General features: G+C 50.4%; 1 protein-coding gene and 2 long non-coding RNA genes across 7 annotated transcripts in view; 1 reads left to right on the top strand and 2 right to left on the bottom strand.

Annotated features, from left to right (window-relative positions):
- Positions 1–20,630, top strand: part of COPG2 (COPI coat complex subunit gamma 2) — a 161,115-nt gene that overhangs the window by 122,998 nt on the left and 17,487 nt on the right. The window lies entirely within an intron of this gene.
- Positions 13,573–13,937, bottom strand: LOC141409930 (uncharacterized). Its single transcript, XR_012432856.1, has 2 exons — positions 13,758–13,937; positions 13,573–13,727 (listed from the first exon to the last, which is right to left on the bottom strand). It is a non-coding gene; the product is annotated as an uncharacterized lncRNA (long non-coding RNA).
- LOC141409929 (uncharacterized) lies at positions 18,033–18,343 on the bottom strand. 2 transcript variants are annotated; one of them, XR_012432854.1, is made up of 2 exons: positions 18,164–18,343; positions 18,033–18,118 (listed from the first exon to the last, which is right to left on the bottom strand). It is a non-coding gene; the product is annotated as an uncharacterized lncRNA (long non-coding RNA). The 2 variants fall into 2 exon arrangements; XR_012432855.1 differs by having other exon boundaries at positions 18,033–18,103.

Here is a 20,630-nt window from a genome sequence, read left to right as displayed (position 1 = left end):
GGGCATAGATGGTAATAGGTATCTTCTACCCATTCCTTCCTTTTTGCATTTTCCCATCACAGATATTCCAAATTTTACCTATCACCTCAAGGTCTTAAACATCAATATGTCTCATTTCAGAAAAATAATGTTTTTCCTTATAATCACAGTGAAAAAACAGAAATTCTTGGTTGTTTCCTTCAACTTGAAAACAGTATAGCATAATAGAAAGAAATATGGGTTTGATAGACAGATGAGGATTTGAATTCTGGCCCTGCTACATACTGACTGTGTGATCTTGGACAAATTATTTGATCTCTTAGAACTGTTATAAGATAAAATGAAATGAAATAATAGGTAAATTGCTTCACATGGTACCAGACACATAGAACCTTTTAGTGTTTGATTCTAGAATTATCCACTTTCTTCCTTTATCTTCTCTAAAAATGAAGTCTTCTAGAGTTCAAAAGACACGTATCCTCTAATCTCTTCCAGAAAGTTGTTCCATCAGTTATCCTTTCTTTGATCGATCTTTAATCTTTTCTACTCCCCTTACTTTATAAATGTATACAAATCTACCCTATCTGAAAACATTTGCTGTAACCCAACATCAATATATTACCATAACACCTTCTTGCAAAGGTTGGGCAATTTCTTGAAAGACTAGGGACATGCTAATAATTAGTCCTACTTATTATCTTTCTTCCTCCAAGACCTTGTCCTTTACCTAAAAAGTTTTAGAAAAGCCTTTAAGGCAGCATTCCTTCTAAGCATTCATTCTCTTTCAGCAGCTCTGTTTCCCCTGAATATTTATTGCACCTGTAACAATATATATTATATACACAACATTCTACCAATTGTTCCCCATTTTGGACCTTTTTAATGCCACTACCAACTTAACTTTTTATTCCACTGCCTATTCAGAACCATTCTAATCTTTATATTGCTTTTATCAGGTTTTATTGTATCATATTTCTTATTATCTGGAACATTTCAACAAATATTAATAACTTATTTTAAAACAGTCTTTAATTCTAAGATCAGCTGTAACAGTACATGTATGTGAGTTTATTTTCTCTGATTTTCGTTGGAAATATTGCCTGCCATATAATGATTCATAATTATTTTAATTTCTCGACTTTCTGCCTACACTTCCTTAAAGTGCCATCTTAAGCTACTCTACAATCCGATGGATTTCGAGGTCTTCTCTGAATCTGTAGTCGCCCTTCCATTATTTTCTGTTCAGTATTAACCATATTAACTTGGCATTCTGTACTAAAAACACAACTTCAGTTAAGTAAGATTTGCCTCAGAGTTTTTTACTTTTAACACTTCCACTCACCCACTGGGATCCATATTAATGAGGCTCAGTGAAACTGCATTCTTCTAAGCCAAGCATTTAATCTGAATTTTAACTCAAATACTAAAAAAAAAAGCAGGATTGGTAGAACATTATGATTCAGCCACCCTTTCCCCTTCCTTTATCACTAGAATTTGTTTCAGCCTGGCTTTAAAATCAATATTCCTACAGTCTAACCCATTGAAAGACCTGCCAGGATTCTCAGTCTGAGATCTCCTTATTTACCAACTCATTTCTTTTGTACATTCCTCAAACTCACTGAAATTGCCCTAATTTCCTTTCAAGCCATCTTCCTATCCTATTTGGTATCCCTTTTCTACCCCATCATCCTCAATGTCTCTAATTTTTATTGCTGACCTTACTTAAATGATCTTATCTCTACAGAATGCAATTTAATCATGGTATACCCACTCATTTCTGCCTTTTGCCTTAGGGGAAAAACAAAACAAAACCCTGCTCTATTGGTACTGCCCAGTCTTTGTTCATCTGTCCTTTAAATTTCGATTCACAATGTGAATATGTATAAGCTTCCTCCGTGACCCACCTCCAGTGTTCAAAACATTTCCTTCCTGTTCTCTTGGTGTCCAACATACCTGCATCCTTGGCTAGTAGAACTGACTTCTGAGGATTGCTGATGAAGCTCATCCTTCAGACTCCACTTCATAAACCTATCTCTACATGGGACCGTTTATTCTCCTGACTCCAGCATTCATCACGTGTTTCACTCAAGGAGCTTTAAGGCAGCCACCAAATTCTCTAATAACAAGTTCTTTCTATGTACTTTTCCTCTTTGCCATTATTCCATACTTTGGATTAAGGGGCAACAAAACCCACCGTACCAACTCTGACATTCCTAAATCTCAAAGTGATTTAAACTGTATACTGTCCCCTTAATTTCAATATTGTTAAACAGAGTAATACTTCCTTCTCATTTTGGCTCTGCTGATTTTGTTGGAGACCACATTAAACACATAGTAACCTATGTCCAACCCCCACACTTGCAAATTTTACATTGTTAATGGTTTGCTTTCAAAATCCTGACTTAGTGATTGCCATCACTGCCTTCCATATCGGTTGGGGTTGCTTTACTGTCACCCTCTACAAAGTTTCTTCTTTGTCTGTTTTCCCATTCAATGAAGTAGTTACCATGACAGGTGAAGCGTTGTCACCCCACTTTCTTGTCGTCTAGGATTTAACTTCTATTCCCTAAAATTTTCTTACACTCAGCCATGATACTGAACATACCACTGACTTGTCCCTGAGATTTGTCAGTGCCCCCACTTTGGGAACTCTGCATTCCAACTTCCCCTATTCCATGTCAGCCCTTTTACTGATACTAAGCCCGGCAAAAATTAATAAGGTTATGTCCCCTCATCACACCTCTCCTTCATTCCTCCCTTGGCTTACCCACACCATGCTTTCTCCTCCATGACCTGTGTCAAACACTTTGCCCCTTTTGGGCAAAAAGAAGGATTCTGTACGTTCACACCCACACTCTTGCTCTTGGCATGCCTCCCTTGCTGCAACACATGCCCTGATCCTCTCGTCAAGCTCACCTCTCTAAGCTGCTGGGCTCCATAACCTGCTCCAACTCATTCTTCTTGCCCATTGGGGAACACCTCTCCTCTGTCCTGCTCTCCCATATGCTGCAAACTCACCCTCTGCTCTCGCAGCTCCCAGCTCCTGGGCCCAGGCTGATCGTATCTCCTGCTTTCCTCCTCTACTGCATAGCACGGCACTGTCCCACCTGCACCCTCCTGCGTTCTCTCAGCACCACCTGTGATTCTGCCACTGGCCTAATTCGTGTTCTCAGGTGTGTCCTCCCTTCTTGACCTGGCCCCACACACACTGCTCCACCAGACGCAGTCCTCTCTGTGTCACACGTCCTGTACTGAATCCACCTGCTCTGCTGTCCATGCTCACGTCCCAGTGACCCAGGCTCTGAGTCCTTTCCAGGGCCCCACAACCCTGACTCCCCTAAGCCTTCCTGATTCCTTTCACGTTCTTTCTTTTACATTGTGTAAAAACACTCTGGGGAGCCTCTGCCTCTGAATCTCCTACCTTCTTCCTGTCACCACAGCAGTTTTGTCTTTGTCACTCATTCATGTCTCACTCTCTGCCCATCCTCATCCCCCTGGTACAAACACACCCAGTTTCAACCTGACTCTCCTGTCCCACCCTCCTCCCCCCTCCTCCCTCCTTAGCGCCCATGTCTTCAAGATGCTCTCCTTCCACGCTGTCTCCATTCCCCTTTGCACCTTCCCTCCTTGTGACAACAGATCCCCTGCTCTCTGCTCTCACCCACACAGCCCACGTCCTCTGTGTCACTGGGCCCTTCTCTGGGCCTCACTCCTCCACCTGAGTCCTCTAGTCTGGGACCGAGGCGTTGGAAACCCCAGCTCCAGCACCACGGTCCCGGTGCCTTTTCGGCTACATCCATTTGCTCGCTGTCATCCTTGTCCTGGTCTGTTGGGAGCTGTGTTCCCACACCTGACAGTCTTGACCCTGATGCCTCCATCAGCCCTGCTGCACGTGTGTCTTCCCCTCGCATTCCACATGTCTGCCGGCTCTCCATCCTCCCGCGTCCACCAGTGATTCTCACCCGAGGATGCAGGACCCCAAGGCGGCCTATCAGAAGCATCGTTGGGGCTCGGTTTCCTCTTTTGCTGTTGTCTGTGTTCCTTTTAGAGATTGCTTTTTTTTTCCCTCTTACTTTTTCTGAGCTGAACACTGCTCACCCCTCAGATGATTGGATAGGCCTGCCTGGGGGTTCATGCCCCCAGCCTTCCCTCGGGTGGAACACACCCCCCACCCCAGATAAGAATCACTGATGTGGACGGCCACTGTGACTTCCTGGCATCACTCTCTCATTTCACACCTAGACCATTCTAATGCTTGCCGTTTAACTTCCCACTCAACACATCTCATCTTTTGCCTCCCCACCCTCATTAGGCCTGGAACTGTCTGCCTGGAACCACGTCATTCCTTCCCTATTTGCCCTTTAACACACCTCTGACCCCAAACACCAGTCTGTATTGGAAACTTGTTCTTTTAATGCTTCCCCACCCCATACTTCTTGTCCTCCCACCTGATAGAACTCTTAGGGACTGTGTCAGTATCTTCGGCCTCAACCTGTTTCTTATGGGTGCTTACTATTGTCAGTTTTCCTTAATCCCCACTCCTTTTTTCAGATCCCTTACAAGATAGGCCTACAGAAACTTCCCCCTTTGTTTCCCAAGTTCTAAGTTGTTCCCTAAAAACCAGCCATTTACCTTGACCTTTCAACCTACAAGAAACCACTTTCATTTACTTCTTTTGGTGGATTTAGACGTCTTCCCCAGCCTATATTCATCACCCGCAACATTAGATATGTAACCCACCAGCTCAGTTAAATAAGAGTTTCCTCCAACCCACAACTTGGCTCGATTCTCCCCATCTGGTTCCCTACCTCCTCTCCCACTCACACCCCACTGCTCCCAATCCTTCCCTCCTTTCCAACCCAGTCAATCCAAACCCAAATGCCATCCCAAACCCCATGCCCTGCACCCAACCCACCCTTCCCCACTGCATCCATAGCAAAGAGCCTGGCCCAGGATTCACACTTTTGCAACAAAGTTCAATGCTTTAAGAGCAGCCATTCCTTCCTGCCTGTTGCTGTCCACCCCTTTTACGCTTTCCATTCCCCAAGCTGAACCTTGAAGGCTGCTCTGAGCACTCCAAATTCCTTTGTTCCTACTCTGGGACCTCCCCTTTCACCTTGCTTCACCTGTGGCTGTCCTGCCTATGGCTGTCCTGCCTGTGACTGTCCTGCCCGGTTCCCTTCCACCATACTTTCTGCCCTCCATCCTTCCCTGGGGGCCCTCCACCCTGTCTGTCTTCTGTAGGTGACTCCCCTGTTGCACTGCCTCATTGTCCCACTTCCACATTCTTTCTTGCAGCCTTTCCCCTTGTGACATATTTCTTCTCTGCTTCCTTGGCCAAAGGAAGACATCTGCCTCTCTGTGGCCTATATTTCTCTCAATCACCGAGGACCTGTCACTTCATCAGACTCAGTCATCTCTTCTCCATAGGGATGTGCTCACTACTTTGACCTGCTTTCACCACTCAAACTCTTCCATCCTCTCTCTATCCCATCTTCTCTTCAAGAACTGTTTTCTGTGGCTCCTCCAGATCTTCCACTGATTCAGGCCAGCACCTCCCCTTAGGCTGCCTTTTCCTTCCCCTCTTCCACTCCAGCCTTGTTTCCTCTTTTCTCTTTCTGTTTCATGAAGTGAGTTCCACAAAACCCTACAGCCAGTCCCGCCACTTCCTCCTCTTCCTCCTTTCTTCATCTCCATTATTTCCATTTACCTTGGATAGGGCCCCAGTGAGCCCATGCACCCCTGCCCATCACGCCTGATCTTGCAGTACTCATTGAAGCCATCTGGATCCACCATTTTTTCTTTGCCTCTTGGCCACACTACCTTTACTATACCCTTGTTTAGAATTTAAGACCTTCTTCTTATACAAGTCCTGCCATCCATCCTGTTCTGCGTTTCCTCCTCTCTGCCCTCTAGAAAAAGTCTCCAAAAATGAAGCCCCCGTATCAGCACCCTATCCAACCTCTGGGCATATTCCCTCCCACTGTGCCCATTTACTATTAACCTAATCTCCCACTAAATCTAAGATGCTACCTGTGTTTGAAGGCTCCCCTTCCTACTTCACTGCACCTCTGTAGTAAAGTGTGGTGAGTGCATATTTTCAGTTGCAAGCTACAGCTCTATCTTCTCAGGCTCCCTTGACAACAGAAGCTCAGACTCAGTGGTCACTGGAAATTGTCTCCTGTCCATTAGTTCCCTCTAACACTTGCAAGCACCTTTCTGCCCACATACTAGACTCATGAGTCCATCCCCAAACCCCCAGCCCCCAAGGTTTACCTGCCAGTAGGTTCCATGCAGGTGCTGTCTGAATGTGCAGTGATGCCCCCTTTCCTCCATTTACCCTGAGCGACTTAGGCACTTTCCCTCTACTGTCATTTCCTAAGGATCCACTTCTGAAAAGCCTGGGATTTTGCCTCCCTACCCTAATCCTACGGGTTGGCCTTGATAAGAGGCATGATACCAACTTCTCTGAGATCTGATAAAGCCCCATTTGGGGAACTCTGATTTCCTCCTTCCCCTTTTCTGCATCAGACCCTGTATGGACACTAAGCTCCCCACAAGTTCATGATATTCTTTCCCCTCATGCACCACAAATCTCTCTTTTCCCATCAGCTTCCCTGACCCCACTCACATCACACCACCTCAAATGGCTGCCCCACTCCATTGTCTCACTTTTTCCACACAAGGTTCACATTTAATTCCTACACCACTGTTGCCTCCCACTTTCATCTTCCAGACATGCTCCACCTCCTCTTCAACATCCAGTCCTGCATGCTCTTGGCATGCCTCCCTTGCTGCAACACATGCCCTGATCCTCCCAACAAGCTCACCTCTCTAAGCTGCTGGGCTCCATAACCTGCTCCAACTCATTCTTCTTGCCCATTGGGGAACACCTCTCCTCTGTCCTGCTCTCCCATATGCTGCAAACTCACCCTCTGCTCTCGCAGCTCCCAGCTCCTGGGCCCAGGCTGATCGTATCTCCTGCTTTCCTCCTCTACTGCATAGCACGGCACTGTCCCACCTGCACCCTCCTGCGTTCTCTCAGCACCGCCTGTGATTCTGCCACTGGCCTAATTCGTGTTCTCAGGTGCATCCTCCCTTCTTGACCTGGCCCCACACACACTGCTCCACCAGACGCAGTCCTCTCTGTGTCACACGTCCTGTACTGAATCCACCTGCTCTGCTGTCCATGCTCACGTCCCAGTGGCCCAGGCTCTGAGTCCTTTCCAGGACCCCACAACCCTGACTCCCCTAAGCCTTCCTGATTCCTTTCACGTTCTTTCTTTTACATTGTGTAAAAACACTCTGGGGAGCCTCTGCCTCTGAATCTCCTACCTTCTTCCTGTCACCACAGCAGTTTTGTCTTTGTCACTCATTCATGTCTCACTCTCTGCCCATCCTCATCCCCCTGGTACAAACACACCCAGTTTCAACCTGACTCTCCTGTCCTGCCTGAGACCCGGCTCCTCCGCTCCTCCTGGGTGCTCCTGTCAGTCCCACCCTCCTCCCCCCTCCTCCCTCCTTAGCGCCCATGTCTTCAAGACGCTCTCCTTCCACGCTGTCTCCATTCCCCTTTGCACCTTCCCTCCTTGTGACAACAGATCCCCTGCTCTCTGCTCTCACCCACACAGCCCACGTCCTCTGTGTCACTGGGCCCTTCTCTGGGCCTCACTCCTCCACCTGAGTCCTCCAGTCTGGGACCGAGGCGTTGGAAACCCCAGCTCCACCACCACGGTCCCGGTGCGTTTTCAGCTACATCCATTTGCTCGCTGTCATCCTTGTCCTGGTCTGTCGGGAACTGTGTTCCCACACCTGACAGTCTTGACCCTGATGCCTCCATCAGCCCCGCCGCACATGCGTCTTCCCCTCGCACTCCACATGTCTGCCGGCTCTCCATCCTCCCGCGTCCACCAGTGATTCTCACCCGAGGATGCAGGACCCCAAGGCGGCCTATCAGAAGCATCTTTGGGGCTGGGTTTCTTCTTTTGCTGTTACCTGTGTTCCTTTTAGAGATTGCTTTTTTTTTCCCTCTTACTTTTTCTGAGCTGAACACTGCTCACCCCTCAGATGATTGGATAGGCCTGCCTGGGGGTCCATGCCCCCAGCCCTCCCTCAGGTGAAACCCACCCCCCACCCCAGATAAGAATCACTGATGTGGACGGCCACCTTGACTCCCTGGCCTTTACTTTCCCATTTCTAGCATTTAGTATTTTGGTAGTTCCAGCTACACTTCCTACTCATAAGACCAGCATTTCCCTCCCCCTGCCCAACAGTCCTGGCACTCTCCACTTGGAATCACCTCATTGTCTTCCCCATTTACCCCTTAACACACACCATGCCCAAAAGCTCAGTCTGCATGACAGAGTTGTGCTTCTGACACCTCCACACCCCACCCTTTATGCCCTAACCCATCTAATTTGACTCCCAGGCACTCAGTTAATACCTTTGGCCTCAATCTAATTTTTGTAGGCCCTTACTACTGACATTTTTCCTTTATCATCCCTCATCTTTTCAGATCACTGACAAGGTGCTCCCATAGAGACTTCCCATTTTGATGGTCATCGTTCTGTTTGTTTCCCAGAAACCAGCCCTTTACCTTAACCTTTTACCCTTCCTGAGCTACTCTGTTTTTTCTTCTTTTGCTGGACTCAGATGTCTTCTCTAGCCTGTATTCATCAACCTCAACACTCAACATGTAATTGTCCACCGGCTCAGATGAATAACATGGTGTTCTCAATGCCTACAGCTTGGCTCACTTCACCCCACCCCAACCCCTCCCCTAATCCCAGTCCCACTGCCCCTAACCCTGCCCCACCCATTGATCCCCTACCCAAACCCCACCCCAAATCCCACCCCAAACCCCATCCCCTCCACCCAGCCCACCCTTCCCCGCCGGATCCGTAGTAAAGAGCCTGGCCCAAGATTCACACCTTTGCAACAAAGTTCAATGCTTTAAGAGCAGCCATTCCTTCCTGCCCATTGCTGTCCACCCCCCTTACACTTTCCCTTCCCCATGCCGAACCTTGCAGGCTGCTCTGAGCACTCCAGATTCCTTTGTTCCTACTCTGGGACCTGCCCCTTCACCTCACTCCACCTGTGGCTGTCCTGCGTGTGGCTGTCTTGCCTGTGGCTGTCTGCCCAGCTCCCTTCCACCATGGCTGTCTGCCCTCCATCCTTCCCTGGGGGCCCCTCCACCCTGTCTTCTGTAGGTGACTCCCCTGTTGCGCTGCCTCATCGTCCCACTTCCACATTCTTGAAGCCTTTCCCGAAGCCTTTCCCGTTGTGACATATTTCTTCTCTTTTCTTCCTTGGCCAAAGGAAGACATTTGCCTCTCTCTGGCCCATATTTCTCTCAACCACCCAGGGCCTGTCACTTCATCGGACTCAGTCATCTCTTCTCCATATGGATGTGCTCACTACTTTGACCTGCTCTCCTCACCGCTCAAACTTTTCCATCCTCTCTCTATCCCACCTTCTCTTCAAGAACTGTTTTCTGTGGCTCCTCCAGATCTTCCACTGATTCAGGCCGGCGCCTTCCCTTAGGCTGCCTTTTCCTTCCCCTCTTCCACTCCAGCCTTGTTTCCTCTTTTCTCTTTCTGTTCCATGAAGTGAGTTCCACAAAACCCTACAGCCAGTCCCGCCACTTCCTCCTCTTCCTCCTTTCTTCATCTCCATTATTTCCATTTACCTTGGATAGGGCCCCAGTGAGCCCATGCACCCCTGCCCATATTGCTTGCTATTGCAGCTGTCCAGATCCACCGTTTCCTCTTTCCCTCTTGGCCACACTACCTTCACTACACCTGTGTTTCAAATGTAAGACCTCCTTCTTACACAGGTTCTGGCCTCCGTCCTGTTATACCTTTCCTCCACTCTTGCCTCCCAAGAAAGAATTACCCTTGCCTCTACCCATCTCCGCCACCCTGACTACCACTGGATTTACTCTGTATTGCTGCATCCCCATTTGCTACCGACCTACTTTTCCCACTAATCCTATGATGCTCCTCTAGGTATGAAGCCTGTGCCCCCCACCCCCATTGGAGCCTCATGACATCTGTGGATATTTTGCTTCACAAGCTGCACCTCCATATCTTTCTCCCCCTCTTGGATAGCAAAACCAAGGATTTAGTGATCACTGCAAATTGTCTTCTGTACATTGCTTAGCAGTCCCTCCTCTGCCATTCGTAAGCATCTTTCTGCCCACATACATACTGGACTCAAACCACATGAGTCCATTACCAAGTTCCTGAGTTCCCTACAAGTGGTTTCTGTGGAGGTGCTGTCTTCATGTGCAGTGATTCCTGATGCCCTCGCTGTATCCCTAGTTACTTTGGCCCTTTCCCCCATTTTCTCCTAAGGGCCTCAATTTGCAAAAATGCCCAGGCTCTTGCTTCTCCAATCTGCTCTGCTCTTACTGTCTGGCTTTAATACTGCTTATTTCAACAATTTGCACTGTGAGGTCTGGCCCAGCCCCCATTTTGGGAATTCTGTGTTCCATCTTCCTGTTTTCCATGTTGGCTCCTCTGGCAGCTCAGCTCTGCCCCACCCTCCTACAAATACATGAGGTTATTTCTCCTCTTATGCCCCTCCTGTCCCTTTCTTTTTCCATCAACATCACTGACCCATCTCACAACCCACATAGTGCCTTCTGACTCCAGACTGGATAAAGTGTGAACCCTTTCACCAGCCATCCACTGCCTTTTCTTACACTGTTGCCTTTCTGAAAGCCTCTGATTGGTCTTCAGCATCTAGTCCATGTTCCCTACCACCTCAGGGTCAGTCAATGTACTCAAGAGGCTTTTCCTTAAGGTCTGCTCCCAGCCTGACCTGCCCTCACTGCTACTGCCACTGCCAGCTTCTTTGTCCCTAACATGCTGTATTCATTCGTCTGCTGTCTGATTTGAGCTCGGATCATTCTGCCTTCTCCGTTCGGCCACTAGGGAGACACTGGTTTCCTCTCTAAATGGCATCCCCCCGACCTTCCTTCCTCTCACCTTCTCCCTCACTGATACATTGTTGCAACATTTCTGAAGTGCCAAAACCACTGCACCCTCCTTCCACTTTGTTCTCCTCCCACCTCTCCCTCATTCCTTGCTTGTCTTACCTGTACCATGGGCTTCTTCATAGACTTTGTAAAGTTCCTGGATTCCCCGTGTCTCTTCCTCCTTATTGGTCCTTGGCATAGGGCCCCCCACCCCAACCCTTGTGCCCCAACCCCTACACCTTGGAGCTTCAGGCTTCTTTCTCCTTGTGAATATTTTGCTTCACAAGCTATACCTCCATTCATTTCTGCCACTCCTGAACAGCAAAACCAAGGATTTTGATACAAATCCTCCTTTGCTGGAACACATTCCCTGATCCTCTCAACAAGCTCACCTCTCTAAGTTGGTCGGCTCCATAAGCTGCTCCAACTCATTCTTCCTGCCCATTGGGAAACAACTCTCCTCTGTCCTGCTTTTCCACGTGCTGCAAACTCACCTCTGCTCTCCCAGCTCCCAGCTCCTAGGCCCAGGTTGGTCGTTTCTCCTGCTTTCCTCCTCTACTGCATAGCACGGCACTGTCCCACCTGCACCCTCCTGCGTTCTCTCAGCACCACCTGTGATTCTCCCACTGGCCTAATTCGTGTTCTCAGGTGCATCCTCCCTTCTTGACCTGGCCCTTCACCCACTGCTCTGCCAGATGCAGTCATCTCTGCATCCCACATATTGCACCAAATTCACCTGCTCTGCTGTCCATGCTCACGTCCCAGTGGCCCAGGCTATGGGACTTTTCCAGCACCCCACAACCCTGACTCAAGAAGCCTTCCCGATTCTTTTCACACCCCTTTCTCTCACACCATGTGAAAACACTCTGGGGAGCCTCTGCCTCTGAATCCCCTAACTTCTTCCTGTCACCACAGCAGTTCTGTCGTCAGTACTCACTCTTATCTCCCCCTACTCTCCTCCCCACATGCACACAAACACACCCAGTCTCAACCTGACTCTCCTGCCCTGCCTGAGACCCAGCTCCTCCGCTCCTCCTGGGTGCTCCTGTCAGTTCCACCCTCCTCCCACCTCCTCCCTCCTTAGCACCCATGTCTTCAAGACGCTCTCCTTCCACGCTATCTCCATTCCCCTTTGCACCTTCTCTCCCCGTGACAACAGATCCCCTGCTCTCTGCTCTCACCCGCACAGCCCACGTCCTCTGAGTCACTGGGCCCTTCTCTGGGCCTCACTCCTCCACCTGAGTCCTCGAGTCTGGGACCGAGGCGTTGGAAACCCCAGCTCCACCACCATGGTCCCCGTGCCTTTTCGGCTACATCCATTTGCTCGCTGTCATCCTTGTCCTGGTCTGTCGGGAACTGTGTTCCCACACCTGACCGTCTTGACCCTGATGCCTCCATCAGCCCTGCTGCACATGCGTCTTCCCCTCGCAGTCCACATGTCTGCCGGCTCTCCATCCTCCCGCGTCCACCAGTGATTCTCACCCGAGGATGCAGGACCCCAAGGCGGCCTATCAGAAGCATCTTTTGGGCTCGGTTTCCTCTTTGCTATTGTCTGTGTTCCTTTTAGAGATTGCTTTTTTACCCCCCTTACTTTTTCTGAGCTGAACACTGCTCACCCCTCAGATGATTGGATAGGCCTGCCTGGGGGTCCATGCCCCCAGCCCTCCCTCGGGTGAAACCCACCCCCCACCCCAGATAAGAATCACTGATGTGGACGGCCACTGTGACTCCCTGGCCACCTCGACTCCCTGCAGCCACCTTGGTTCCCTGTACTTCAGTGTCTACAGTTTCAGGCCTGGAGCATTCTAGTGCTTCCCTTTAACTTCTTAATCAAAGATCTCAGCATTTCCTCCTCTGCCCCTCTCAAATAGGCCTGGCACTCTCCACGTGGAACTGCCCCATTCCCTTCCTTCCTTTCTCTCTGAAATACAACATAGGTAGAAGCCCACGCCATGTGAGAGTTGTTTCAGTGCCTCCCACCCCACCCTTCGTGCCCCTCCGTGCCACCTGATAGGACTCTCAGGTACTCTGTCCTTACCTTTGGCCTCCACCTGTTCTTCTGAGTATTGACTATTGTCCCTTTTCCTTAATCACCACTTTTATTTTAGATCTGTGGTAAGGTGCCACCCTCCAAGAGACTTCCCTTTTGATCCACGTAATCCTTTTTGTTTGTAAGAATCCAGCCCCTTACCTTGACCTTGCACCTTACCTGAGGCTACTCTCTTTTCATTTTTCCCTGGATTCAGGGTCTTCCCTAGCCTGAATTCATCACCCTCAACCCTAAACATATATAATCTATCAGTTAAATACAGTGGTGTTCTCAATGCTGGCAGCTTGGCTCAACATAGCCCACCCCCCACCCCCCACCCCCCACCCCCCACCCCCCACCCCCCCCCGATTCCCTCTCCCCATGCCCTGCCCCACTCCCACCATTCCCAACCCAGCCAACCCCCACCCAACCCCCACCCAAACCCCATCCCCACCCCAGACCCAAACCCCACCCCGAACCCCATCCCCACCACCCACCCTTCCCCGCCGGATCCGTAGTAAAGAGCCTGGCCCAAGATTCACACCTTTGCAACAAAGTTCAAGGCTTTAAGAACAGCCATTCCTTCCTGTCTATTGCTGTCCAACCCTTTTACGCTTTCCGTTCCCCATGCCGAACCTTGCAGGCTGCTCTGAGCACTCCAGATTCCTTTGTTCCTACTCTGGGACCTGCCCCTTCACCTCACTCCACCTGTGGCTGTCCTGCCTGTGGCTGTCCTGCCTGTGGCTGTCCTGCCTGTGGCTGTCCTGCCCAGCTCCCTTCCACACGCTCTCTGCCCTCCATCCTTCCCTGGGGGCCCCTCCATCCTGTCTTCTGTAGGTGACTCCCCTGTTGTGCTGCCTCATCGTCCCACATCCACATTCTTTCTTGCAGCCTTTCCCCTTGTGACACATTTCTTCTCTTTGCTTCCTTGGCCAAGGGGAGGTACCTGCCTGTCTGTGGCCCATATTTCTCTCAATCACCCAGGGCCTGTCGCTTCATCTGACTCGGTCATCTCTTCTCCATACAGATGTTTTCACTACTTTGACCTGCTCTCCTCACCGCTCAAACTTTTCCATCCTCTCTCTATCCCACCTTCTCTTCTCTTCAAGAACTATTTTCTGTTGCTCCTCCAGGTCTTCCACTGATTCAGGCCAGTGCCTTCCCTTAGTCTGCCTTTTCCTTACCCTCTTCCACTCCAGCCTTTTCTCCTCCTCTTTCTATTCCATCAAGAAGGTTCCCACAAAACTCCACAGCCAGTCCCGCCACTTCCTTCTCTTCCTCATTTCCTCACCTCCATTATTTCCATTTACCTCGGATATGGCCCCAGTGAGCTGATGCACCCCTGCCATCGTGCCTGCCCGTGTGCTACCCATCGAGCCCATCTGGATCCACCATTTCCTCTTGGCCACACTACCTTCACTACACCCATGTTTACAGTTTAAGACTTCTTCTTACACAAGTCCTGCCCTCCATCCTGTTCTACCTTTCTTCCTCTCTTACTCTCTACCTTGAGTCTTCCAAACATGAAGCCCTCATCCCAGCACCCAACACCCTGACCCTCTCCAAACTCGGCATACTCTGTCCCGCTGGGCCCATTTGCTACTGACCTAAACATCTCCCACTTAACTTTTGAAGGCCTTCCTCCTCAGCTTCACTATGAACCTCTGCGTATATTTTGCATTACAAGCTATACCTCCATCCTTTCAGCCATGCTTAAACAGCAGAAACGTGGATGCAGTGATTGTTGCAAATTGTCTCCTTCGCATTGTTTCCTAACAGCTCCTCTGGCCTTTGCAAACACACTTCTACCTACAATCTGGGATCCGTCTGCTTGAGTCCACTGTGAAGTCCCTAAGGTTACCTGTCTGTGGTTTTTACGCAGGTGCCATATTAATGTGCAGTGCTGACCACCTTCCTTTGTTTAACCAGTCACTTTGGCCCTTAACCCACTTTCTCCTAAAGGCTGCCGGAGCTATTGCTTCATTCTGCCTCTGTGGTCTGGTCTTAATACCAGGCATACCATCACCGTGTCCTGAGATGTGCCCACATCCCAGTTTGAGACTCTGAATTCTGCCTCCCCTCTATTCACTCAGCCCCTTTACCAATGTTGAGGCCCTCAAATTCATGAGATTCTCCCCTATCATGCACCTTCTGTCCTTTTTTATGTCCATCAACTCCCTGGACCCATCTTGAGTCTGACATCATGCCTTGAGGACTTGACAGCAGTTTCTGTTTTTCTAGTTAAGATGTACTGCACATCCCCCTACTGTTATTTTCCAGAGACCCTCAGCTTCATCTTCAGCTTCCACTCCATCCTCTGCCACTTCTAAGTCAATGACTGCACTCTGCAGTCATTTCCTTGATGTCAGCTCCCTTCCTGCCCTGCCCTTGCTGCCAACATTGCCATCCTTTTTATCCACAGTGTGCTGCATTGGATCCATCTGTTATCTTAAGTCACCCTTAACCATCCTACATTTTTGGTTCTACTGTGCTGGAGACAGTTGTTTCCTGTCTCAAAGTCAATCCACCTGGCCTTCCATCATTTCCTGTGCCCTTCATTGACACTGTGGTCCCCAGCTTTTCCAAGGTGCCAGCATCTTCTAATCCTCCTTGTCTATTGCCATCCTCCCACCTGCCCTTCATTCCTTGCTTGTCTTACCCACACTGTGCTTTGTCATCCATGAACTGTGTCACACACTTTGCCCCATCTGGGGTAAAGTCCCTGGATTCTCTGCATCTGCTCCCTCCCTCTTGGTGCCTGGCGTGCCTCCTTTACTGCAGTGCATCTCTCCTGCTCTCAACAAGCTCTCCTCTCGTTGCTGCTGGGCTCCATTGCCTGCTCCGACTCATTCTTCTTGCCCTTTAGGGAACACCTCTCCCCTGTCCTCCTCTCCCATGTGTTGCAGCCTCATCCCCTCATGTCCCAGCAGTGAGCCCCTGGGGCCCAGGTTGGTCGTTTCTCCTGCTTTCCTCCTCTACTGCATAGCACGGTACCGTCCCACCTGCACCCTCCTGCGTTCTCTCAGCACAATCTGTGATTCTCCCACTGGCCTAAGTCGTGTTCTCAGGTGCCTCCTCCCTTCCTGACCTGGCCCCGCACCCACTGCTCCGCCAGATGCAGTCATCTCTGCATCACACATACTACACTGAATCCACCTGCCCTGCCCAGCTATCAGCGTCCACATCCCAGTGGCCCAGGCTATGGGTACCTTCCAACACCCCACAACCCTGACTCCCCAAAACCTTCTCAGTTCCCTTTGCATCCTTTCTTTCACATTCTTGTGAAAACACTCTGGGGAACATGGGCCTGTGAATTTCCTACCCTCTTCCTGTCACCACAGCAGTTTTGTCATCAGCGCTTACTCCTGTCCCTACTCCACCTGCCCACCCTCATCCCCCCCGTCCCACTGGTACAAACGCACCCAGTCTCAACCTGACTCTCCTGCCCTGCCTGAGACCCAGCTCCTCTGCTCCTGGGTGCTCCTGTCAGTCCCAACCTCCTCCCGCCTCCTCCCTCCTTAGCGCCCATGTCTTCAAACTGCTCTCCTTCCACGCTGTCTCCATTCCCCTTTGCACCTTCCCTCCCCGTGACAACAGATTCTCTGCTCTCACCCACACAGCCCACGTCCTCTGTGTCACTGGGCCCTTCTCTGGGCCTCACTCCTCCACCTGAGTCCCCCAGTCTGGGACCGAGGCGTTGGAAACCCCAGCTCCACCACCATGGTCCCGGTGCCTTTTCGGCTACATCCATTTGCTCGCTGTCATCCTTGTCCTGGTCTGTCGGGAACTGTGTTCCCACACCTGACCGTCTTGACCCTGATGCCTCCATCAGCCCTGCGGCACATGCGTCTTCCCCTCGCGCTCCACATGTCTGCCGGCTCTCCATCCTCCCGCGTCCACCAGTGATTCTCACCCGAGGATGCAGGACCCCAAGGCGGCCTATCAGAAGCATCTTTTGGGCTCGGTTTCCTCTTTGCTATTGTCTGTGTTCCTTTTAGAGATTGCTTTTTTTTTCCCCTTACTTTTTCTGAGCTGAACACTGCTCACCCCTCAGATGATTGGATAGGCCTGCCTGGGGGTCCATGCCCCCAGCCCTCCCTCGGGTGAAACCCACCCCCCACCCCAGATAAGAATCACTGATGTGGACGGCCACTGTGACTCCCTGGCCTTTCCTCTGTCATTTCCAGCATTTATTACTTGGTAGTTTTAGTTACACTTCCTACTCAAAGACCTTAGCATTTCCCTCCCTCACCCCCACGTATGCCAGGCACTCTCTGCTTGAAATCACCTTGTTCTCCTCCCCGTCTACTCACTGAAACAAACATGTCTCAAAATCCACTCTATTTGAGAGATTTGTTCTTTAAAATCCCTACAGACACACTTGTGGCCGTACCTACCCATATGACTGTCAGGTGTTATATCAGTATCTTTGGACTCCATCCGGTCTTTCCAGGGGCTTACTGTTTGCCTGTTTCCCTAATCACTCCACCTATTTGCAGATCCTTAACAGGGTAGTCCTGCAGAGACTTCCCTCTTTGTGTCTCATGTACCTGCTTGTTTCCCAAACACCATCTCTTCACTTTGAACTTCCACCCTGTCTGAAGCTACTCTACTGAATTCAGAGGCCTTTTCCAGCCAGTATCCATCACCCCCAGTAGTCAACATGTAATAGTCCACCAGCTCACTTAAGTAAGATGGTTTTTCAAATGCTAGAGTTTGGTTTGCCTCCCCCCACCCCCATTCCCACCCCCACCCATCTCCCCACCCGCAATCCCACTGCTCCCAACCCAGCCAACCCCCACCCAACCCCCACCCAAACCCCATCCCCACCCCAGACCCAAACCCCACCCCGAACCCCATCCCCACCACCCACCCTTCCCCGCCGGATCCGTAGTAAAGAGCCTGGCCCAAGATTCACACCTTTGCAACAAAGTTCAAGGCTTTAAGAACAGCCATTCCTTCCTGTCTATTGCTGTCCAACCCTTTTACGCTTTCCGTTCCCCATGCCGAACCTTGCAGGCTGCGCTGAGCACTCCAGATTCCTTTGTTCCTACTCTGGGACCTGCCCCTTCACCTCACTCCACCTGTGGCTGTCCTGCCTGTGGCTGTCCTGCCTGTGGCTGTCCTGCCTGTGGCTGTCCTGCCTGTGGCTGTCCTGCCTGTGGCTGTCCTGCCCAGCTCCCTTCCACACGCTCTCTGCCCTCCATCCTTCCCTGGGGGCCCCTCCATCCTGTCTTCTGTAGGTGACTCCCCTGTTGTGCTGCCTCATCGTCCCACATCCACATTCTTTCTTGCAGCCTTTCCCCTTGTGACACATTTCTTCTCTTTGCTTCCTTGGCCAAGGGGAGGTACCTGCCTGTCTGTGGCCCATATTTCTCTCAATCACCCAGGGCCTGTCGCTTCATCTGACTCGGTCATCTCTTCTCCATACAGATGTTTTCACTACTTTGACCTGCTCTCCTCACCGCTCAAACTTTTCCATCCTCTCTCTTATCCCACCTTCTCTTCAAGAACTATTTTCTGTTGCTCCTCCAGGTCTTCCACTGATTCAGGCCAGCGCCTTCCCATAGGCTGCCTTATCCCTCCCCTCTTCCACTCCAGCCCTTTCTCCTCCTCTTTTTTTCTGTTCCATCAGGAAGGCTCCCACAAAACTCCACAGCCAGTCCCGCCACTTCCTTCTCTTCCTCCTTTCTCAATTCCTTTATTTCCATTTACCTCAGATGTGGCCCCAGTGAGCCGATGCATCCCTGCCCATCATATCTACCCTTTCGTTACCCGTTCAGGCTGTCCAGATCACTCATTTCTTCTTTCCCTCTTGGTTGCACTACCTTCACAACACCCACGTGTAGAATTTAAGACCTTCTTACATAGGTCCCACTCTCTGTCCTCCTCTGCTTTTCCTCGTTTCCTCTAGATGAAGTTTTCCATAAATGAAGTCCACACTCCAGCACCAAACACCCTAGCTCTCTCCAGTCCTCAGCCATACTCTGTCCTGTGTACCCATCTGATACTGATCTAAACTCCCAGTACAACTACAAGACCCACTGTGTTTGAGACTCTCCCTTGCCTACTTTATTTCATGTCTATGTACATACTTTCAGCTGTAAGCTGCACCTCTGTCCTTTTAGCCTTCCTTGACAGCAGAAGCTCAGATTCAGTGATCATTCTGAATTGCTTCCTCTGCATTGGTTCCTCACTAGTCCTCCACTATTTGCAAGCATCTTTCTACCCACACAGTAGACTCAAACCACATGAGTCCATTGCCAAGTCCCTGAGGTTACCATGCCCAGTGCCACCTTACCATGCTGTGATGCTATTTCCTTCATTTAACCAGAGTCATTTGTGCCCATCCCCCACATTCTCCTGTGGACCTGCATATTCCTGGGCTCTGGCCTCTGCTCTGATCCTACAGCCTGGCCTTGATGACAGTCATGAAACCAACTTCTCTACCATGAGATCTGTCAATGCCCCAGTTTGAGAACTCTGCATTCCCCTTCACCTTTCCACCTTGGCCCCTTGACCAGCATTCATCACCCCCACATTTGTGAGGTTGTCTCCTGTTACATGCTTCCAGTCTCTTTCTTTTCCTATTCACTTACTTGACCCAACATGCATCCCATACGCCACCTCATGTGGATGCCGCACTACCACGTCTCTCTTTTTCTCCTCAGGATTCACATTAAAACCTTGCATCACTCATCCACACATTTTCTCCCACTGTTGTCTTCCAGACACCCTCCACTTCGTCTTCGGCATCCAGTCCTTCCTTCCCTGCCCTCACTGCTGCCGCCATTGCCACAGCCTGTTTATCCCCAGCATGCTATACTGAGTCCATCTGCTGTCTGAAACCATCCTACCTTGTCTGTTCCACCATGTTGGACACAGTCCTTTCCTCTGTCCAACTCAATCCACCTGACCTTTTGTCATCTTACCACATCCTTCATTGACATGTAGTCCCCTGTGTTTCCAAGGGGACAGCACTTCTATGCCCTGCTTCTCCCGTGGCCTCCTCCCACCTGTCCTTCATTCCTTGCTTGTCTTACCCACACTATGCTTTGTCATCCATGAACTGTGTCACACACTTTGCCCCATCTGGGGTAAAGTCCCTGGATTCTCTGCATCTGCTCCCTCCTTCTTGGTGCCTGGCGTGCCTCCTTTACTGCAGTGCATCTCTCCTGCTCTCAACAAGCTCTCCTCTCGTTGCTGCTGGGCTCCATTGCCTGCTCCGACTCATTCTTCTTGCCCTTTAGGGAACACCTCTCCCCTGTCCTCCTCTCCCATGTGTTGCAGCCTCATCCCCTCATGTCCCAGCAGTGAGCCCCTGGGGCCCAGGTTGGTCGTTTCTCCTGCTTTCCTCCTCTACTGCATAGCACGGTACCGTCCCACCTGCACCCTCCTGCGTTCTCTCAGCACAATCTGTGATTCTCTCACTGGCCTAAGTCGTGTTCTCAGGTGCCTCCTCCCTTCCTGACCTGGCCCCGCACCCACTGCTCCGCCAGATGCAGTCATCTCTGCATCACACATACTGCACTGAATCCACCTGCCCTGCCCAGCTATCAGCGTCCACATCCCAGTGGCCCAGGCTATGGGTACCTTCCAACACCCCACAACCCTGACTCCCCAAAACCTTCTCAGTTCCCT

This window comes from Macaca fascicularis, chromosome 3 (assembly GCF_037993035.2).
Source record: "Macaca fascicularis isolate 582-1 chromosome 3, T2T-MFA8v1.1".
NCBI classification, from domain to species: domain Eukaryota; kingdom Metazoa; phylum Chordata; class Mammalia; order Primates; family Cercopithecidae; genus Macaca; species Macaca fascicularis.
The sequence above is the reverse complement of the archived record's forward strand: the minus strand, read 5'-3'. Positions and strand labels throughout refer to the sequence as shown.